The sequence below is a fragment of the Chionomys nivalis genome, chromosome 10 (genome assembly GCF_950005125.1).
Source record: "Chionomys nivalis chromosome 10, mChiNiv1.1, whole genome shotgun sequence".
NCBI lineage: Eukaryota > Metazoa > Chordata > Mammalia > Rodentia > Cricetidae > Chionomys > Chionomys nivalis.
Genome location: NC_080095.1, coordinates 42,334,761 through 42,354,169, shown reverse-complemented (window position 1 = coordinate 42,354,169; position 19,409 = coordinate 42,334,761).

Genomic DNA, 19,409 nt, shown 5'->3' with positions numbered 1-19,409 from the left:
AGATGAAGAAATGTGTCAGAATATTTCTGACTAATGAACCAAGAGAACAAGTCCATGGACTAGTACTATTTGTGTGTGTGTGTGTGTGTGTGTGATGTCAAGAGTGCATATGGAGGTCAGAGGTTATTGTGTATGTGTGATGTCAAGAGTGCATATGGAGATCAGAGGTTATTGTGTGTGTATGGGAGTGGGTGATATCGCAGAGTGTATATGGAGATCAGAGGTTATTATGTGGTGGGGTGTGTGTGATATCAAGAGTACATGTGGAGGTCAAAGGTTATCATGTGTGTTTGTGTATGTGTGTGTGTGTGATGTCAAGAGTGCATATGGAGGTCAGAGGTTATTGGGTGGATAGGTGGGTGATGTCACAGTTTTCATATAGGGATCAGAGGTTTGGGTGGGTAGGTGGGTGATGTCACAGAAGTTGTATGGAGGTCAGAGGTTATTGGTTGAGTAGGTGGGTGATGTCACAGAGTGCATACAGAGGTCAGAGGTTATTGGGTGGGTAGGTGGGTGATGTCACAGAATGTATATGGAGGTCAGAGGTTATTGTGTGTGAGGTGGTGATATCACAGGGTGCACTTGGAGCTGAGAGGACACCTTGAAGGGGTCAGCTCTCTGGTTTCACCATGTGGGTCCAGGGGACCAGACTCAGGTCATCAGCCTTGGCAGCAAGAGCCTTTCTTGTTGATCTGTCTCAGTGACCCTGTCTTAATTTTTATTAAGTATTTCCTTGGAACAACTCAGAGACTTGTCTAAACTTAGTTAATTACTTATGATATTATGATTTTGGGGAAAACTTCAGTTTTAATCCTAGAAAAGATAAAGGATTATAGAAAAAAAGAAGCTTTTTTTTTATCATTGGGACAATATTTTACTGTGCAAGGCAAGAAGCTGAGGGAGTGGGAGAGATGGCTCATTAATATCCCTTGCGGGAGGATCTGAGTTCAGTTCCCAGGATTCACATCTGACAGCTCACAGCCCCCAGCAAGTCCAGCTCCTGGGGACAGAGCATCCTCCTTGGGTCTCCTTGGGCACTGCACAGACACACAGGCATGGACAGAATTTTAAAAAAGAAAATAGATGTGAGAAATAATAAAGATTATTCTAACTATATTGGAACGCATTTGTGTTTCAGTCAGGATTGGTTTTAGCCACAGAGTAGAGACCCAATCTTCTTTTATTTCTTGGCTTCCCTACCCTGTGTATGACCCCCACTCAAAGGGTCTCTTGATAGCTAGGAGCTGTGACCAATGCTCTCGTCTTCCGGGACATGAGAGGGTTCAGCTTCCCCTCCAGTCAGTTCCCTCTGAGGAGACCCTTTAGGAGTTCCGTACGGGCTGCTTTTCACGGTCCAGATGTTTAGTCGCCTGGCCATACCAATCAACAAAGGAGATTAGGAAAGAGATGTGTAGTCTCTCAGCTCGGCCCACTGCAACGCCTGCTGAAGTCTGGGTGTTGTTACTACGGGAGGTGGTGAAGCGGAAGTTGGCCGTTCAGTTAGCAGTCTCCACTCTGGCATGGCACGACATACTGGATCTCCCATGAGACAGAAATTTAATTTGATTTTGAGAAAAGATGGCAGGAAGGCAGTTTGTAATAATCCATAGGATAATTTATTTTCTAGGGCATTGCCTTATGAGCAAGCTTTGAGAAATGATGCAGCCTTAGTTAAGATCCCTTTGTGGTAAGGGGTGCCATTCTGAATGAGTGAAAACCATCTCCAGCTTTCCAATACTCTAAGGATCTTATTTATTTTAAATTGTGGGTGTGTGGGTGTGTGTGCGTGTGTATGTTTGTGCATTGTGTATGCGTGCATGTGGGAATGTGCAAGCGAGTGAAGTGTCCCTGAAGGCTAGAAGAGGGTGTTAGATCCCCTGCCGTGAGTCACCTGATGTGGGTGCTGGGAACTGAACTCAGGTCCTCTGGAACAGCAGGAAGTTCTCTTAGTGAGCCATCTGTCCATCTCCAATTGCAAACACTTTAGATTACAATTAAAAAAAAAATCTCTGACTCATTATTCTTCAGGGCAGTGAAAACACTACATCTGGGGCCATCACTGTGTGTTCATCAAACCTATAGGCTGGACAAGAGTGATCATAATGTAAATAACGGACTCTGTAGGAATACAGTTCCATCGGTTGCAACAAGTGTATCTCTTTTGGGGGGAGGGACATATTGATAACAAGGAAGGTTATGTATGCGTGGGAAACTTTTCTACTTTCTCTTGAATTTTTATTACCCTAAAACTCCTGTAGGAAAAGTATATAAGTATTTTAAGTGCTTTCTGTTCCTGGAAGAGGTTTTACAAGGAATTACAAATAATAGCTCCTAACTGGGCATGGTGGGGCACGCCTTTAATCCCCAGCACTTGGAAGGCAGAGGCAGGGGGAGTTTCTGGGTGTTCAAGGTCATCCTGGCCTCCAAAGCAAATTCCAGAACAGCCAGGGCTACACAGAGAAACCTTGTCTGGAAACAAGACAAAACAATAACGAAAATGAACCACTATGTTTTGAAGATCAATGTGGTAACTGTTAGCCTGGAAGAGGAAGCAGGGCTACCCGATGGTGAGGGCAAAGCTTTGAGTGTCAACGAGGCTTTCATAAACCAGGGTGAGCATAGGAGCCTAACAGCTCTTCTGCTGACAGGCTGCTGTGTGCCTCAGACTCCTCTCATTGCCTTGGCAGGGTGGGACACAGACAGGTTGTCTTCACATAACTCTCTGTTCTCGCCAAGGGCTGCTCAGGTGTCTGCTTGTGCTATTTCCTGGAACACAACCATTTTAGTTGCCTTGACCGTTCTCTTTCACCAGCTCCCCTCCTCTTGTCGCCTGTTATCGGTTGCCATGTTTGCTCTCCCATTCTATGGGTGAGATGTCCCAGCTGTAGTTATGAGTCAAGCATGGAAGCATACCTGCTTTACCTGTTTAGCATTTGAACACCCTGGTGGGAGGCCGTGAGGAACCAGAGAACTGCGGGGTGAGGTGGGAAAGGGGAGGTGCTCTGCCACAGCCAGAGAAGTAATAGGAAAGCAGAATTTCACCTGTCGCAGATCTCAGGAGCCAGCTCCTGCAGAGGTGGCTGTGATTCCCTGCTGTGTCCTCTCTTTCCCACCCCGACCTCTTTGTCGCTTGAGCATGTGCCTGCCCCTTGTCTCCAGTGACATAGCATTTCTTTGCCTCTTACCTTTTCATGCCCTGGAAACCCAGTTCCCACCCAGATGGTAGACCAGAAGTCCAGGGTGGACCAGGGAATTACTTACTCATCCCAGGAGCATCCCTCAGTCAGTGACTTCTGGGCATCTCCATATCAATTCCTCCAACACTAGCCCCCTGATGAGATCTCTTGGGCATTACTGTACACTGGATACCAGAGTTCCCTAGCAGGGTTAACTCCAGGCATCCACAGTGACCATAACCTTCACAACACAGCTCTACCTTCTTACTGACAACCCCTTGCCCATGGAGAGCTCCATTTGCCCCAAATCCTGATCTTAGAGTCTTCCTCTGAGGGAGTAACTGGGACAGATCCATGCTGAGCATGCTGGGAGGAAGACACATAGCACAAGCAAGTTACTATGGTCAGTCTTGTTTTCTCACTATTGTATTGTTTCATACTAAAAGAAAAAAAAAATACCCAGAAGAGGTCAGAAGCAAAGAATCTAAAAGTGCCAGAAGGCAAGTTTCTTAGCCTAATTAAATCAAGCAGCACGTCCTTGAGCGGTGCACGCAAATATGACTCACGGATCAGGCTACTCCTTGACCAAGAGCGGAGTCTGAGAGATGGAAGAAGGCACAGAAACAATTCAACTGTTAGTGACCAACGAGCTGACTGCAGTGGGAGCCGCTCATTGTGGGGCTCCCGTTAAATTCTGTAATGGTTTAGTTTATTTAGCTCAGTGGAGGTGCCCAGTTCAAATCCATGGCCTCCTACATAATGCTTTGTCAGAAGGGGAGGCTTTCTGCTCCAGAAAGGCATCCAAACCATAAAAAAAAAAAAAAAAAAAAAAAAATCAGTGAGCACAAGGGAGGGCATTAAAAATAAGTCATCATGATAGTTAATATCACAGCAATATGAAGCTGGTCATCTGATAGCACAGAGCTTCTCATGTGGCCCCTGATGGGTCAGCAATTATGGAGTTTCTAACAGAACTGCTCCTGTTTCTGTCCTTGCTCTTGGCCTGGCACAATCTCCACTGTCCTGGGCTGTTGCTCAGGTGCAGGCTGTTGTCACAGTGTCACTGTCCTGGGCTGTTGTCACAGTGTCACTGTCCTGGGCTGTTGTCACAGTGTCCACTGTCCTGGGCTGTTGTCACAGTGTCCAGTGTCCTGGGCTGTTGTCACAGTGTCCAGTGTCCTGGGCTGTTGTCACAGTGTCACTGTCCTGGGCTGTTGTCACAGTGTCACTGTCCTGGTCTGTTGTCACAGTGTCCACTGTCCTGGGCTGTTGTCACAGTGTCCACTGTCCTGGGCTGTTGTCACAGTGTCACTGTCCTGGGCTGTTGTCACAGTGTCCAGTGTCCTGGGCTGTTGTCACAGTGTCCACTCTCCTGGGCTGTTGTCACAGTGTCCACTGTCCTGGGCTGTTGTCACAGTGTCCACTCTCCTGGGCTGTTGTCACAGTGTCCATGGTCCTGGGCTGTTGCTCAGGTGCAGGCTGTTGTCACAGTGTCACTGTCCTGGGCTGTTGTCACAGTGTCCAGTGTCCTGGGCTGTTGTCACAGTGTCACTGTCCTGGGTTGTTGTCACAGTGTCACTGTCCTGGGTTGTTGTCACAGTGTCACTGTCCTGGGCTGTTGTCACAGTGTCACTGTCCTGGGTTGTTGCTCAGATACAGGCTGTTGTTGTTGGTGCTTTGCTGGGATCACTGAAATAACTGCTGGTTTCCTGGAGGAAGCGCTGGCTTCTGGCTCATTTCTCTTCCTTGTTATTGCCAGAAAGATTGTTTTAAAATGCAAACCAAATTATGATGGAAATATTTTAGTAACAGTGATTCTTTGAACAAGGAATGTCCCAGAGGCCCAGAGAGCTCATGCCTAAACTTTTCTTTTTTTTTTTTTTTTTTTATATTTTCTGCTTTAGCTTCTGTTTTTCTGAATTCAAAGTTTGAATACTGGAGTTACTTACATACTCCTATTTCTTGTAATGAGTGGAGTGTGTGTGTGTGTGAACAAGATCAGCAGAAGGGATTCCCTTCTTGTAATCCAGCTCACCTTTGATACCAGGCACCACCCCCCACCAAGCTGCCATTCTTAGTGGAGTCTCACTGTTAGATAATTTTTTTCTTTTTTCCTTCCTCCTTCCTTTCCCTCCCTCCCTCCCTCCCTCCCTCCCTCCCTCCCTCCCTCGCTTCTTCCTTCATTTTTTTTCTCTGAGAGAGGGTCTACTGTGTAACACTGGCCGGCCTGGAACTGCCTATGCAGAACAGGCTAGCCCCAAACTCACAGAGACTTGCCTGTCTCAGTCTCTTGAGTATTGATATTAAAGGTCATTTTAAAATTTTTAAAATTTTCTTTCTTTTAATCCTGTGTCTTAAAATGTCTATTCAGAATGGCTTGAGAGCCCTGTGTTGAAGAAACTGATGAGAAACATAAAAAAGAATGTTCTCTAAATTATCTGTAAGATGATATCACAGAACCAGTCAGTTCAGTTATGAATTAACACTTTTTATATGAAATGCCAAGGTATCTCTGATGTTTCTAAAACCAAGGCTGTGATATATAGTTGTGTGTCTGGTTTTCTGAGTGTAGAGACCCCTGCCCATCTGTCCTGTCATATTTTCTGGTGGATGGGAGAGTTGATACTGGGGATGCTGAAACCCCCCTCTAATCTATCATTTGGGAAGAAACACAAAGCCCTTAGAAAATAAACCAGCTGCTTATTACTTTTCTCTATTTTTCCTTAATGTCAGAAATAAGCCGTGGTGGTTTGAAATAAAATGGCCCCCAAAGGGAGTGGCACTGTTAGGAGGTGTGGCCTTGTAGGAGGAAGCACATCACTGTGGGGGCGGGCTTTGAGATCATATACGCTCAAGCTTCTCTTAGTGTGACAGTCAGTTGACTTTCTGTTGCCTGCAGTATGGATTACTTCCAGTTCCATGTCTGTCTGTCTGCCTACATGCTCCCCATCAGGATAATGGACTGAACCTCTGAAACTGTGAGTCACCCTAATTAGGTGTTTTCTTTTTAAGAGTTGCCATGGTCATGGTGTCTCCTCACAGTGACAGAAACCCTGCCTAAGACACAAGCATTCCAGCATTAGGTCAGGAAAACAGTTTTAATCTATTTTTTTTGCTATAAAAATAATTCTCCATTTGGAATATTTGATCTCAAAGCACACCCATAGCACATGTTAATGTTGAAGGTGCTGGGACAGAAGCCACCTCTTTGCTTGCACGAGCAGCTGAGGCACACAGAAATGCTATGTTGCATACTAAAGGGAGGACAACTTTCATTTCAAAGAAATGTTATTTGGGCTGGAGTGATGGCTCAGTGGTTAAGAGCACTTGTTTTTCTAGCAGACAACTTGAGTTGGATTCCCAATGCCCTCATGGCAGCTCAAAACTATTTTTAACTCCAGTTCCAGGTGGTGGATGCCCTCTTTTGGCCTCTGTGGGAAGATACATGCAGGTAAAACATATATATATATATATATATATATATATATATATATATATACACACACACACACATACATATATATATATGATTAAAAAACTACAAAAATAAGAAAATATTATTCAAGATTGTCTTACAAAGTGAAATTTATAATATAATCCATAGTAAACTATTAAAACTATATTAAACTCAAAGCTTTCATCATCGCAATCCATAGATAAATGACATTAGAAATTTCAAATCCCCGAAGAGTACCATGGGTTTGTTATTTCTCTGTGGAAGGATTGTAGAAATATATTTTGACCCCTTCCTGTGGCATACAAACATCTCTGAGACCCAGCTCAAAGCCTGCTCATTTAGCAGTGGACCTTTTAATAAATCATTTCATTATCATGAAATGTTCTAACCTACTGATTAGTTCTCCATTACCTCCACCAAACTGTGAATTCCGTGTAATGCAACTTTTATCTAGTTTGTATCCATTCAGCATAGCGCCTGGAGCAACAACAACAAAATGGCTCCTATAAATGTTTAAAAACTGTGACTCCCCATCCTAAACCAGACCTAATTATAGCCAATATATTCTAGGTAAAATAAATTTTGGAAAAGAAAACCCTTTCATATGTCTAACATGAAAGTTGCTGTTACTTAAAGGGTGCCCCTCAGATCACTGCAGCTGCCTGGAGTGTGGCCCTAAGGGGACCTGGCTAGCTGGCTGGGTGTCACACTGCCCTCCTTGACTCAGCCAGCTGCACCATCTCGCTAGGTAGGACTCAGGCTGGTCCTTTGGGTATCCACACTCACTTCTGGTTGCCTTTGCAGAGGGCCTTATTGTTTGAATTAGTGAGATTAAACCAGGAAAGGAAAAGGTGTCAGGCTATTACCTAATGATACAGTCTCAGTGCCTCCCAAGGAAGAAGACCCCTGGGGAGATGATCTGAGCACATCCGCTCAGGGTCACACTTATTTTAACTTCAGAAAAATTCCAAGACAAGTAGCAGCCTGTTCTCTCTTTCTGGCTTGAGAATAAAGGATCTGACCCGCTCAAAACCTTCTCCTTTGGCTAGCTCAGGACTGGTGGCTCTATGGCACCCCCTCTTTGTGTCTGACCAATGGTGTTGTAGACTATTACTTTAACTGTGCAAAGATGTGTTACACTTGTTCGTACCGCCTTTGTTTAATTATGTAAAGATGTGTTGTGTTTGTTTCACCTTGCCTGTCTAATAAGGCACCTGATTGGTGTGATAAAAAGCGGAATGGCCAATAGCTGGGCAGGAGAAAGGATAGACAGGGCTGAAGAGCCGAGAGAATAAACAAAAGCAGGAGTCTAGCGCGAAGAAGAACTAGAGAAGAGAATGAGGGAGAAAGAGAGGATCACGCCCAGGACCTGAAATCAGGCAACCGCCAACCAGATGTGAGAAGCAGCAAAAGTAAAATATACAGAAGAAAAGAAAGTTAAAAAGCCCCGAGGCAAAACATAGATAAAGAGAAACAGGTTAAGTTATAAGAGCTAGCAAGTTCTTATAATGAGTAATGGGTCTAAGCTAAGCCTGAGCATCATAACTAATTTTAAAGAAGTCTCAGTGTCATGATTTGGGAACTTCTTGGTGGTCCTGAAGAAAAATCCGGCTAAGCCTAGTATCTGAGTATTTTGCAGATGAGCTCCACATGTTTTAGACCTACTTGAGAAACACCCAAGGTATGAGAAAATAAGATTTTTTTTTTTTTGAGACAGGGTTTTTCTTTGCAGCCCTGGTTGTGCTGGAACTAGCTTTAAAGACCAGGCTGGCCTTGAACTCACAACGACCTGCCTGCCTCTGCCTCCCAAGTGCTGGGATTAAAGGCGTGCACCACCACTGCCTGGCTAAAAGATGGGTTTTTAGTGGGTCCATTTTCCTTTTCTGATGGAAAGAGCTGCAGTCTGCCCATGGCATCAAGAGATACTCCTCAAGGGTGTATGTTGAGACAGGTTACCCCAAATGCCTACTGAGAGAATTGAATTATTCAACTCAACTCCAGGCAATTTGGATGAAAGCCTTACAATTTGAACAAAATGTAAGTTGGTCAATAAGGGAACTTGGGTCAAAAATTAATGCTCTTTTCTGCCTTCGCTCAGTCATTTTAAATTGTTTTAGCAGATGATTTGTGCACTGAGTTGGCACTTTTTTTATATCTCCTGAATTTTAAAAGCACAGTGAAAAATTTCCCCTTTTTATTTTGATACTTTAAATTTGAAATGAATTTCCAAGAAGTTACTCCAGCTCTGCCTTGTGTGTGATAATGGGAAACTTGAAGTATCCTAAATGCTTAGCTAAAGAGAATTATTCAAACAACCCCATGCCCAACCATAGAATGCTCCTTGCACTGATACTGTGTTTCAAAGAAGGATGAGAATTCAGCTTTTCCCCCAAATACTTTGCTTCCTTTTTAAAACTTGACTGAAAGTCTTGTTGCTCTCAAAGTTGTAATCCTTCTAGCTCAACTTCTTTGGCAAGATTTCAGGTGTGTGTTACCATTCTTCATATATATTTTAATAGTTTTAATATATATATAATTTAATAGTTTTTCTGAGTTTCACACATGAGTACCACATGTTCATAACTCCTGCCTCTTCTTCTCCTCTTCCTCCCAATTCATAATATCTTCTTTAATTACTATTGTCACATGTATATGCATGTATGTGTACATATTTGTATCCACACATGTATATAGAACCTACTGGGTTCATTTAGCTTTGCTCCTATGTGCATGTGTCTAGGGCTGGCCGACTGGGATTAGAAAACTTAAGTGGAAGTCATCCCTAGAGGAGATTCATTTTTCTCCTTTACTACTCCCAGTTCCTCCCTTCCTCTCCTTCCATCCGGACCCACTCCCTTTCTGTCTCTCTTTAGAAGAACAGGCTTCTAAGACATAAAATTAAAATATAACAGAATAAAATAGAAGGCAAGACAGAAGCTATCACACTGAAGTTGGACAGGACAACCCAACGGAAGGAAAAGATCCTAAGAGAAAGCACAAGAATCAGAGGCCCACTCATTCCCACACTCAGAAATCCCATGGAAACACTCAACCGGAAGCCATGGTACATACGCAGAGGACCTGGTACAGACTCACGAGGGCCCTGTCCTTCGGGCTTTAGTCTCTGTGAGTTCATACAAGCTTCCCTCATGTTGGTATAGAAGGCCTTGTGTTCTTGGTGTCTTCCATTCCTCCCTCTGACTTTTACAGTCTTTCTGCCTCCTCTTTGATGGAGTTCCCTGTGTTCTGAGGGGATAGATTTGATGGAGATATCCCATTTAGGGCTGAGAGTTCTAAGGTCTCTCAGTCTCTGTGTAACATCTGGCTGTGGGTCTCTGTATCTGTTTCCATCTGCTGCAGGAGGAAGCTTTTGTGATGATGGCTGAATAAGGCACTGATCTATGGGTATAGCAGTGTACCTTAGGGGTCATTTCGTCACTACTTTTCCCCCTTCTTATTAGATCAGTAGTATTTGGGTTCACCCTAGGTCTCTGGCCTATCTAGTCTCTTGTTCTTGGTCACCCAATCAGCGTCAGGTATGGGCTCCATCTCCCGGAGTGGGCCTCTGACAATCAGTTATTGCTTGCTTCCCCTCACAGCTTTGTCTACCATCACACTAGCATAGCCTGCAGGCAGAACACCGTTGTAGATCAGAGGACTTGTGACTGGCTCCGTGTTTACATCTTTCTTTTGGTAATATGTAGCGTACCTTCCTGTGCCACAGATGCTAGGATCTAGGCGTGAAGTCTCTGTGGAGGCATCAGATCAACATCTCCATGTTTAATGAGTTGTGTAGGTGTTTTTTCTTCAGCAATGGGGCCTTTATGTCAGTTTGCAGAGAGCAACCTATTTTGGCAATGCCTGGTTGTTTGGGGATTCCCATCAGACTCCTTTGGCCAACAACTCAATTAGATAGAATGTGATCCCAGTATTGGAAAATATCTTTGGCGACAAGAGATGGCCAGTTGGGACTCTGTCTCCTCCGTTATTTGGCCATTTCATTTAGATCATCTTCATACATGTATGTATTTTAGGAAGTTTCTACTGTGTTAGGTGCCATATTACCCTTCAAATGGCCCTTAGTTTTAGCTGTGTCTCCCTCTGTTCCCTCCCTTAACTTCCTCTTCTCTCTCCTACTTGATCCTCCCATCCTAACCCCCACCATTCGTCCATAATTATCTTTTCTGTTTCCCTTTCCTAACAAGATCTATCTGTTTCCTCTAGTTGCTACCCTATACCTACCCTCTGTGGCTCTATGGGCTGTTGCTTGGTTATCATGGACTTCATAGCTAATATCCACATATGAGCAAACAGATACCAGGTTTGTCTTTCTGGGTCTGTGATACCTCACCCAGGATGATTTTTTTTTCTAGTTTCATCTATTTGCCTGCAAATTTCATGATGTCTTTTTTTTTTTTTAAGAGCTGGCTAATACTCTATTGTGCAAATGTATCACATTTTCTTTATTCCTTCTTTTGTTGAGAGACATCTAGAGTGTTCCCAATTTCTGGCTATTATAAATAGAGCAGCAATGAACATAGTTGAGCAAGTGTTCTTGTGGTAGGACTAAGCCTCCTTTGGGCATACACCCAGGAGTGGTATAGTTAGATCTTGAGGTGGATTGTTTCCCATCTTCCTGAGGAGCCACCACACTGATTTCCATAGTGGCCGTACAAGTTTGCATTCCCACCAGCAATGGATGAGTGTTCTCGCTCCACATCCTCCTGTCATTGGTTGTTGATCTTAGCCCTTCTGTCAGGTGTAAGATGAAATATCAAATTTGCTTTGCTTTGCATTTCCCTGATGGCATGCAAAGATGTTGAGCATGAAGTCTCTTGGTCATTTGAGTTTCCTTTATTAAGAATTCTGCTTAGATCTGCAGCTCATTTTTAAACTGGGTTGTTTGTTTTCTTGATATCTAGCTCTTTGAGTTCTTTATGGATTTTGGACATTAGTCTCCTGTTGGATGCTTAGTTGGTAAAAATTCTGTAGGCTGCTGCTTTACCCAAATGATGGCATCCTTAGCCTTACTGAAACTTTTCAGTTTCATGAGGTCCCATTTAACAATTGTTGATCTTAGTGCCCATGCTAATGGTGTTCCGTTTGAGAGATTTTTCCTGTGCCAATGAGTTCAAAGCTATTCCCCATTTTTTTTTCCACTAGGTTCAGTGTATCTGATTTTATGTTGAAGTCTTTGATCCATTGGAGCTGAGTTTTGTGCAGGGAGATAAATATTGATCTATTTGCATCCAGTTTGACAAGCACCAGTTTTTGAAGATGCTATCTTTTTTCCAGTATGTATTTATTTTCATCAAAGATCAAGTATCCATAGTTGTGGGGATTTGTGTCTGGGCCTTCAATGTGTCTGTTTTTCTGCTAAGACCATGTTTTAATTGTATTACTATAACTTTGTAGTACAACTTGAAATTGAGAATAGTGATACCTCCCGAGGTTCTTTGATTATTCAGGATTGTTTTAGCTCATTTGGGTTTTTCATGTTTCCATAAGAAGCTGACCATTTTCTTTTTAAGATCTGTGAATAATTCTGTTGGAATTTTGATGGGGATTGCCTTGAATCTGTAGATTGCCTGTGGTAGGAAGACCATTTTTACTATATTAATCCTACCAATCCATGACTATGGGAGGGCTTTCTACCTTCTAATATCTTTAACTTCTTTCTTCAATAATTTGGAAGTTATTGTCATATAAGTCTTTCATTTGCTTGGTTAGAGTTACCTCAATATTTCTTATATTTTTGAGGCTAGTATGAAAGGTGTTGTTTCCCAATTTTTCTCAGTCTGTCATTTGTACATAGGAAGGCTACTGATTTTTGTGTACTAATTTTGTATCCTGATACTGTACTGAAAGTGTTCATCAGTTGTAGGAGTTCTCTGGTGGAATTTTTAGGGTCACTGATATATACTACCATATTATTTGCAAATAAAGATACTTTGGCTTCTTCCTTTTCCTTTGTATCCCCTTGATCTTCTTAGTTGTCTTATTGTTCTAGCTAAGACTTCAAGTATTCTATTGAATAGATATAGAAAGAGTGGACAATCTTGTCTTGTTCCTGATTTTAGTTGAATTGCTTTGAATTTCTATTTAATTTGATGTTGGCAATGGGCTTGCTGTGAGCTTTTATGAAGGCGCAAGTCATAAACAATCCCACATCAGTTTGGAATTGTGATTAATAGGGTGGTATTTATTTAAAGGGGAATAAACTTACAGATCACCGTCCCAGACAACAGCCCTCTGCTCACGCAATTAGGAAGAAGTCTAGTCGCCAGCACCGGAGCAGGAAGTAAAGAAAGAGAGGAGGAAAGTAGCCGCTTTTTTTTAAAGTGAAAGAGACCACGCCCCAATGGGCTGGTATCTCGGCGGCTATTGGCTGGAGGAGCGGAAGGACCTCCCGCAACACTTTTATTATGTTGAGGCATATCGTTTGTATTCCTAATTTCTCCAGTATTTTTTATCATGAAAGGTCTTTTTATGTCAAGTCCTTTATTTTTTTTTTTTTTTACATCTAATGAGATGATCATGTGTTTTTCATTGTTCAGGGTGTTTACGTGGTGGATTACATTTATCAATTTACCTATGCTGAACCATCTCTGAATGTCTCAAATGAAGCCCACTTGATCATGGTGGATGATCTGAAGTACTCTTGGATGGTTCACAAGTATTTTATTGAGTATTTTTATATCTATGTTCATAAAAGAAATTGGTCTGTAATTCTGTTTCTTTGTTGTGTCTTTATGTGGTTTGGGAAGCAGGGTGACTGTGGCATCATAGAACAAACTGGGTGGTGTTCCTTCTGATTCTGTTTTGTGGATGAATTTGAGGAGTATTGGCATTAACTATTCTTTGAAAGTCTAATAGAATTACACACTAAAACCATTTGGTTCTTGACTTTTTTTGTTTTGGAGACTTTTAATGATGGCTTTTATTTAGCTAGGGATTATAGGTCTATTCAAATTGCTTTTAATGACAGCTTCTATTTCAGTAGGGGCTAGGTCTATTCAAATTGCTTATCTGATCTGATCTAACTTTGGTAAGTGGTATGTATTGAGAAAATTGACCATTTATTTCAGATTTTCCAATTTGGTAGAATACAGGTTTTTAAAGTATTAGCCTATGCGTCTCTAGATTTCCTCGGTGTTTGGCGTCATGTCCCCCTTTTCTTCCTGAGTTTGCTAATTTGAATATTAGTTAGTTTAGATAGTTTAGACTTTTTTCTTCTCAAAGAACCAACTCTTTTTTTAATTAATTTTTTCCAATTTTATTGATGTGGGTTTTGACTTAGTTTGATTAATTCTTGCTATCAACTCTTTTTGAGTGTGAGTTCTTCTTTTTGTTCTAGAGCTTTCAGTTGTGCTGTTAAGTTACTAGTGTGAGATCTCTCCAGATTTTTTTTTTTTTAATGTAAGCATTTAGTGCTATGAACTTGTGTCTTAGAACAGCTTCCATTGTGCCCCACACATTTGGGTGTGTTGTTGTATTCGTTTCCATCCAGTTCCGGCAAGTCTTTGATCTCATTCTTGACCCATTTTTCATTCGCTAGAGAGCTGTTCAGTTTTCAATAGTTCATAAGCTGTTTCTGTTGTTGTTGGTATCAAGCTCTAATCTATGGTAGTCAGATAGGTTGCCGGGTGTTATTTTGATTTTCTTGTATCTGTTGAGACTTGCTCTGTGTCCAAGTATGTGGTCAGTTTTGGAGAGAGTTCCATGAGGCGCTAAGAAGAAGGTATATTCTTTTGTGTTTGGGTGCAATGTCCTATAAATATCTGTTATTCGTTTAGTTTGTGATATCAGTTAACTCTAGAATTTCTCCGTTTAGTTTTTGTCTGGATGACCTGTCCATTGGTGAGAGTGAAATCTCTCACTATCAGCGTGTGAGGATCAATTTATTATTTAAGCTGTAGTTGGGGCATAGATGTTAAGGATTACAAGGTCCTCTTGATGAGTTTTTTTCTTTAATTAGTATGTCGTGTCTTTCTCTATCCTTTCTGATTAGTTTTGGTTTGAAGTTTATTTTTGCCATATTTTAAAATGGCTAGGCCAGTTTTGCTTCTTAGGTGCATTTGCTTGGAATACCCTTTTTCATTCTTTTACCCTAAGGTAATGTCTATCCTTGATGTTAAGGTACATTTCTTAGATGCAACAGAAGGATGGATCCTGATTTCATATCTATTCCGTTAATCTGTGACTTTTTATTGGGGAATTGAGACCACTGATATTGAGAGATGTCAGTGACCAACGATTGTTGATTCCTGTTATATTTTTGTTGTTGTTGTTGTTGGTGGTGTGTGTGTTTCCCTTCTTTGACTTTGATGGTCTGGAATTATTTTTTTTTTTCCGTGTATTTTCTTGGATGTAGTTAGCCTCATTATGTTGGAATTTTCCTTCTAGCATTTTCTGTAAGGCTGAATTTGTAAATGGATATTATTTAAATTTGGTTTTATCCTGGAATGTCTTATTTTCTCCATCTATGGTGATTGAAAGTTTTGCTGGGAATAGTATTGTAGGCTGGCATCTGTGGTTTTTTAGTCTACAGTACATCTGTCAGGCCCTTCTGGGTTTTAGAGTTTCCATTGAAAAGTCAGGTGTAGTTCTAACAGGCCTGGCTTTGTGTGTTACTCAGTACTTTTTCCTTGCAACTTTGATTGTTCTCTCGTTGTTCTGCACAGTTAGTGTTTTGGTTATCATGTGCCAAAGGGACTTTCTATTCTAGTCCAGTCTATTTGGTGTTCTTCATGCTCCTTGTACCTGGATAAGCATATCCTTCTTTAGGGAAATTTTCCTCTATGATTTTGTTGAAAATATATTCTGTGTCTTTGACCTGGGTTTCATCTCTTTCCTCTGTTCCTATTATTCTTAGACTTGTCTTTTCATAGTGTTCCAGATTTCTTGGATGTTTTGTACCAGGTATTTTTTTATGTTTAGCGTTATCTTTTACTGATGTACTCATTTCTTCTATCATGTCGTTAACACCTGAGAGTCTCTCTTCTATCTCTTGTATTTTGTTAGTGAAATTTGCCTTTGTGGTTCCTGTTTGAGTTCCTAAGTTTTTCACTTCCAGATTTCTTAGTTTGGGTTTTCTTTATTGATTCTATTTCCACTTTCACGTATTAAATTATTTCATTCCATCTCCTTCCACTGTTTTTTTGTGTTTTCATAGATTTCTATAAGGGATTTACTTGTTTTTTCCTTATGGACTTCTGTTATATTTTTAAAGGCTGCTTTAAGGTCCTTTTCTTGGGCTTCAGCTATGTTGGAATACTCAGAACCTGCTGTGGTAGGGTTGCTGGCTCTAGTGGAGACTTATTGTCTTGGCTATTATTGATTGTATTTTTACCCTGGCATCTAAGTGTCTGGGAGTGGAAAGACTGTAATTCTAGGTGCTGAATTCTGGTCTTGTCTTTGTTGGGTAAGTGTTTTGTGCCTTGGCTTCTGTTTCCTCTCTTGTTCTTAGGAGAATGTGATGGTTGTATTTTGCCTGGTAGGAAATTTCTTCTGTGGGTGTGATGGGTCCTGATTGGTGTGGCCACTAGGGGTTCCAGGTAAAATGTGTTTCTGCTTCCTTGGAGGAATGGCCTCTGTCACCTTATAGATTTTTCATGTTCCAGTCAGATTGTCCATCTTCCCCGTCTCTGGGGACTTCCATCCCTTGTCTCCTACTCCAGCAGCATTTTTCTCAAAGACCAGTCAACTTTTGAAAGGTATAACTCCATAGCATTGGCTTGTTACCTTTGTGAATACCCTTTGTCTGCTTCCATTGGGTGATCCTGCTGACGAGGGAGCCACACCTCTGCCGTGAGAACTCTGTCGTGCAGTCACAGCACCAGAAAATGTGTAGGTTCATGCCCTGCGGGTGAACCTTCCAACCACAACAGGAATATGCAGACGTATCTTCAGTTTCCTCTGGGGGGAGATGCCCTGGGATGCTGTCTCTAGTACCCCTCGGAAGGCTAGCCTTTGAGTTTGAGCACTCAGCTACACTTGACGTCTTTCCATTTCGGCTTTACCCTGCTCTTCCCACCCTCCTTCTTCCTGGGGGTTGTACTCCTTAATAAAGAGCAGCACACAAGTCTTTGCCTCAGGCGTTGCTTCTGGGGAGCTCGGGCTGGGACAGGTGTGAAACCTGCCTCACATTTACCGAGTATGAAACTGTGGGTTCTGTGTCACATTTGCCTTTCAAATCAGCTTGAATGTCACATCGTGCTGAAGACCTGACAGCTGGAGCTGAGGGTGGGTGCTTACCTGCTTCACATCTACAAGGGCTCTCCTGCATGTTGCGAGAAGGTAGAATTAGAGACACTCAGGTCCCATCTCGATGTTGCACCGGGGGTCTGTGATGCCAGGATCCTGGCCTCGGTGGAGGAGGGGAGACAGCTTCTGCAAAGGGGGTTGTGTTAAAATGATGGTAATTGGCAAAACAGGCATTGTTGCTATCGTCTCTGCCGAAATGAAAACCAAGCCGCACAAGCTTGTCCGATAGAGGAAGATGATTTATCCGTTAAGGGCCAAATTAAAAGGGCCGTGAGATGGCTCAGTGAGTAACTGCATTTGCCTCCCCAAGTTGATGCGATGGCCAGCAGTGAGTTCAAACACTGAAACCTTGGGTGGAAGGCAAAAACAGACTCCCGAGGATTGTCTCCTGACCTACACACACACACTATGGTACACCTGTTTCCTGACTCTCTCACACACAGGTAATAATAACCTTTAAAAAATAGACAATCCCCGGGGAAAGAGAGAAACAAACCCATTGCAGCTATGCGATGCCTGTCAGTACAATGAAGCTGTGCTATTGGCTGAAACCCCCAAACTGTCAATGCAATGAAGCTACACTACTGGCCGAAACCCCCAAACTGCTTGACTGCCATCGCAAAGCTGGACACTGTCACATAGTTGCTGTGATTTCGCATCTTTATTCTCTCCAGAACCCACCTGAGGGCCAACGAGATGGCTCCCTGGGTAAGGATGCATGCTGCTAAACCTGGCAACCCGAGTTTGATCCCTGTGACTTTCATGGTGGAAACTGAGAAATGATTCCCGCAATTTATCCTCTGACCTCTACACACACTCCATGGCATGCGTGCGCACAAACACATACACACATACAAACACACACGAGAGAGAGAGAGAGAGAGAGAGAGAGAGAGAGAGAGAGAGAGAGAGAGAGAAACAAAACCCAAAACCTCACATGTAGTTTAGTTACCATAACAACTGTTAAGGACTTGGCCCTTTAAGAGAAGATTCTGTGAGGGCTTAGCCTTGGGGCAGAGTTGGTGTCACTGTAAAGGGTGGATCTGAACCTCTTGGCTCTCATTTCCTCATATTAACACAGAGTAAGGCTCTTTTCAACAACCAATTAGTCAATGTTAGTCTTTTCAACCCCCGGGACCATGAGCCAACAACACATTTCAGTTTATTCTAAATCTCCCAATCTCCAACAGTCTGTCATAGCAACACAGGATGGACTGGGACAAGTTTGTCAAAGCCCTGAGCTTCTGGACTCCAGGCTTTGACTCCCTGTCCAAACAACAACTACACAGTGACTAAGCCTGTGTGACTTGGAAGCAAAAGCATCTCTACTCAACTCTTCCTCTTTTCCGTTTCTTCCTTCCATTCCTGGGCCATTTGCAACTAAGCTGAAGAAATCTGAGCAGAATCAGGATAACGAATCTGAGCCTGGTTTGCCTCCTGTCTGTTCTTGCAAATATGGAGGGAGCACTTCGGGTCAGAGTCCTGACTTCTTGCCACAGGACACACTAAGGCTGCAACAATGTATCAAAGAACTGATTCTCCAAAGGCCCACGGTACTCAGCTGCTGTTATAACCTGAAGCTGGCAAGTCCCTCTGGAGCCCCGGAACAGGGCATCTGGAGGAAGACCATGTGCAGCCAGCGATGCCAGTCGGCAGTGAAGGCAGAAGCTGACTGGGTCCTTGAGTCTCCCAGGGTAGCATCCCAGGGGAGTCCATTCTGATGAGCAGCCGAGGATGGTAGGTAATTGGGCCTTACAAGGTGTCTTATTCCTTCTCCAGCTCCTAGAGGCTTGCATCTCTGAGGTTGAACATAGCAATAGGGGTGAGTACTAGAGAAAGCTGACCAGCTGCTTCACAGCTCTCTGGGGTTTGCCCTAGCACTGGGGTTCCAGGGCGTGTGGACAGAAACAGAACCACACAGCCATGCTCCTGGCCCCGTGATCTGTCCCCACAGCCCAGGCCTATGGCTCACGTGCTATAGAGGGTCAGGGGCTATGCAGAGGAGTTCAGGATAGGGTGAAAGGTTGATTCCAGACTCCAGGATCTGAGAACAAAGAGGGAATGGGGGTGAGGATTTCCAAACCAGAGCATTTTCTTTAGAATCTTCTACTCACAGGCAAAGAAGCAGAACACAGGGCAACACAGATTCTACATATGCTGGTGATGGAAACTAACTGGTTCCCATTTCTTGTCCCTGGGTGACTCCATGTTTTTCTTCTTGCCTCTGATTCTTACCTCTCTTCACACTGTGTTCTGGGGATTCCCAGTACACGGTCGTCAGCTCTTTAATCCCTCTCCCCTTTTAGAAAGTGAACCCCAAGAAGCCTCTGCCTTCGTACCATCTTTGTGGATTCCCTGCCTTCCATTTTCACTCTGGCTTCAGGAATTTTCCATATAGCTGTTCTCATTACATACTCATTACCTTGGTATTATCGATACACCTGGAACCTTGGCATCAGGTCCTTAACACTCACCTTGTAAATTTCCACCTGGATGCAGCCTTTCTGTTC